This window comes from Anthonomus grandis, chromosome 9 (genome assembly GCF_022605725.1).
Source record: "Anthonomus grandis grandis chromosome 9, icAntGran1.3, whole genome shotgun sequence".
Lineage (NCBI taxonomy): Eukaryota > Metazoa > Arthropoda > Insecta > Coleoptera > Curculionidae > Anthonomus > Anthonomus grandis.
Window position 1 is genome coordinate 13,990,442 of NC_065554.1, and position 4,200 is coordinate 13,994,641.

Consider the following 4,200-nt stretch of genomic DNA (forward strand, 5'->3'; position numbering starts at 1 on the left):
AAAATCACTGTTAGATTTTTCTATTCTGCGGTGCATGTAAAATGCGATGATCCTAAGAGCAACATATAGAATAGAAATATATTATGCTAGGATAAGAGATAAATTTTTCAATATTCCAATTTTGTGTTTTACTAAGCAACTTTGCCAAGAAGGTCATTTAGTGCATATTTTATGTTATATTATATTTATATATATACAGGGTGGTCTATTTAACTTCAGACATCGCAATATCTTGAAAACTAAACATGTACCCAGAAAATGTTTCATGTGTGAATGGTTTCCAGAGGGCCATAAAATGACGTCATTGGTTTGACCTTGAGTGGACGTCTTCAAGGTCAAATGAAGGTCAACTTCACTTTTTTGCATAGAAACCTCTATTTTTTTTAAGAGTATCTGAATTAGCGTTAAAAAATAAGTAACTTTTATCTGACACTTTTTTTACATGCGATCTCTCCTTGTAAACATATAAATTCTTAATTCTTTTACGAATTTTTTCCTTGACAATGACATTTGCCCTTGTAGGTAGTATCTGATGATCTATCAAAAGGAGTGAAAGTATCTTATGATCGAATTTTATTATCAACAGAATCGAAAACTTAAAAATAAAACGTACAAAGTTCTAATAAAAGAAATTGAAACAAAAAAAGTCAGAAAATTATTTCAATAAATGTTCAAAGTGTTGACCTTCCACTTCTATAAATTTTTCGACTCGCCTTCTAAACGATCGATGAACAGAGTGCAGCATCTGCGTAGTTATCTTCCCGCAAACCTCCGTGATTCGCAGCTTCATATTTTCGGAAGTCATTGGTGGATCACGATATACGATCTCCTTCAAATAACCCCATAGAAAAAATCTAAGGGCGTCAAATCAGGTGACCGTGGCGGCCAGTGGACTACTCCACCGCGACCTATCCAACGTCCATTGAAGTGACGATCCAACACTTGGCGCGCAACGCGTGAATAATGTGCAGGACAACCATCATGCTGGTACCACATATTTAGTCTCACTTCAAAACACACATCTTCCAAAAACACTAGTAGAAAAATCTCCAGCAAAAAATTACGGTATTTTTGGCCTGTAAGGACACCATCAATAAAATAGGGTCCTATGACTTTATCATTGATGATGCCACACCAGACATTCACAGACCATGGCCGCTGATGTTCTATCGCTCGAAACCACCTGGGATTCTCAACTGCCCAATAATGCATGTTATGACGATTAACTACACCATAGTTTGTAAATGAAGCTTCTTCGGTGAATAAGACGCGCAGAAAGAAATTGTTATTTTCATGCAACTGATTTTGGGCCCATTCACAAAACAACACTCGATTTTGGAAATCATTCCCGATCATGAAGCTCTTGATGTAACGACAAGTGATACGGATGAAACTTGTGGCGTTTCAAAATTCTCAGGACACTTGTTTTGGAGATTCCAGAAGCAGAAGAAATTGATCGTGACCTGACTCCAGGATTATGGGCAGCTGCAGCTAAGACGGCAATTTGATTAAATTGTAATGCTTCTCTTTCATGATCGATTTATCATTCTCACACTTCCATCTTCTATAAAGTGGTTCACTACACGATAAAATGATGCTCGCGATGGAAGTCGCCGTTGAGGATGTCGCATGGTAAACAGTTCAATGGCTCTATTAATATTCCGTTCAGATTTACGATAGATAAGGACCATTTGAACTTTTTCATTTATTGTTAGGCATCTATAGTCACTCAACAAAATAGTCAAATACTTGATAACTGAATGAATACTCTGAACCAAAATGATCTTTCATTTACTTTGTTCATCAATATTTGTTTACAATCGCCCGAAATACCTGGGATAAACACGTGAGATCTGTTCACTATAGAAAATTTTCGCATCATAACAACTTGCATTGATCATTAATCAACAATGCCTTGTCACAACAATATTAAAGAATTGCTGAACCGAAGCTATTGCTGTTTATAATGTCATTGTCAAGGAAAAAATTCGTTAAAGAATCAAGAATTAATATCTTGACAAGGAGAGGTCGCATGTAAAAAAGTGTAAGATGAAAGTTACTTATTTTTTAACGCTAAATCAGATACTATTAAGAAAATAGAGGTTTCTATGCAAAAAAGTAAAGTTGACCTTCATTTGGCCTTGAAGACGTCCACTCAAGGTCAAACCAATGACGTCAGTTTAATGGCTCCCTAGAAACCATTCAAACTTCACATAAAACATTTTCTGGATACATGTTTAGTTTTCGAGATATTGCGATGTCTCAAGTTAAATGGATCACCCTGTATATGTGTTTCGCTAACGATTAGCATCTTGGGAATGAGGTTAAAATTTTGGTTAGTGGCAAAACTTTGCAATTAGAGTATCGCGTGAAAGGTTCTAACCATATGACTACCGTTAAGTTTACCATAACCTCCTCAGACCCAAGGTGAAATGAAAACATATCTTTTTAAACACGTACTTTTTTTGTAAAGTGTTGGGCCCAAAAAACAACAAAATATCAAAAAAAATATTTTTTGTTTGTTTTTTACTTGAAAAAGTAAGGAATCAAGATCATATTTGATACCTTGGGTTTAAATAAATACAAAAAAAGTTTCAAAAAAAAGCTTTATTGGTGAAAAAGAGCAAAACAGTTTTGCTCAACGGAGCAGCAAAGATATACGTCACATGAGGCACACTTAGCAAATGTCAATTTACCACATTTATCGACCACGGATATCGACATTTTGATCTGGATTTCTGGTCGTGTTTGGTAAATACTGGTAGATGAGTGTTTCCCTGCTTCCTCTCTCTTCTATCTGGAATAGGCTGAATTTTCCTTTGTTTTCGGGGCGTTACCTGCTCTTCATCAGAATCACTTTGCTCGCAATCTGCTTGAGGAATAATCCCACTGGATTTGGCTTACCCCTAACAAATTGTCGCATTTTTACTTGGCCATGAAAAGGAATCATTTGTTCATCTATTGACACTGTTTTCGTTCGTTCATTTAAACGGCATGCTCTTTGCACCATGTCCAATAAAGGCCTTACTTTCCAGAATCTATCTATTATTTTTTCTTCTCTGATCTTCTACAAGTTTTACCCGTGATCGCAATATAAAGTACCGATTTCTTGAAATTGTGTCTGAAACAATGGGTACTCTTGTACTTCGCGCCCAGTACATCCTTATTCTCGGTAGACCATAAATTCCAATCAACATGGAAGCTCCAAAGAATTTTCGCAAAGAATTCATATTCAGAAGTTTCAAGGGAACGGCCTGTCTCAATAACCTCACGCATATTTGTGAAAAGTGCCATTTGTTCAAAGAAAGTATCAGAAATGTATTTTCTTAGGTACATACTTGGTTGATTTAATTGAGTGGAAATGTTCTAGTTTTTAAAGTTAAACTGGAATGGTTCAAATTCCCGGACACGGGACCAAGTTTTTTCATAGCCTTTTCTGCCATCTCCATATCCTCTATACTTTTTAATCCATCCTGATGATCAAGGTTAATATTAACCAAATCCAAGTCCACATCTACTTCATCCCCACTCTCCGACGATAAATCGCCGATATCTGATTGGTCTAGGTCCAGATTAAGAACTAATTCTTCTAGCTCGAAGCTGGTTAAGGCCCCTAAAAATTATTTCATAGACGAGTGACGAAATAATGATGTTGAACAAGGCAAATAATTAAAAAAACCCAAAATCTGATTTTATATTTAACACACAAATTTCTAGCAATTCATTTATTTTTGTAGTCTTAGAGACCCAAGATATCACTGGTGATACCTTTACTAAGTCTACCATTTGCGGCACGATTAGATTACTAAGAGAGATTTTTTTTATTACACATGTTCTATGTGCTACCTGCCGTCAATATATAACAATAAAAAAGCAAGAACAATATTACTTACTCTTATTTTGATCAAAAGGCATAATGATGCAACGTGCACTTGCAAATGTAAACAATACACTAATCTAACCTCACCACTACAGCGTGCGTCGGCAAAATAAAAATGTGTTGCGCATATTTGGCTATGTATCATTTATGATACCATCGGGAACTGGAGGCGAATTGCTTCAGCGCGCCGAAAAAAAAATTATCTCAGGTATCATATATGATACCTGGGGTCTGAGGAGGTTAAGGCATAATGACGTATCAATAAATCACATATTCACGTAAAATAACATTTCTAAAGATAAATTTAGATAAGAAACCAA

General features: G+C 35.7%; 1 protein-coding gene across 2 annotated transcripts in view; it reads left to right on the plus strand.

The window, feature by feature from the left end:
* Positions 1 to 4,200, plus strand: part of LOC126740106 (fatty acid-binding protein, adipocyte) — a 484,513-nt gene that overhangs the window by 260,919 nt on the left and 219,394 nt on the right. The gene's annotated exons all lie outside the window — the stretch shown is intronic.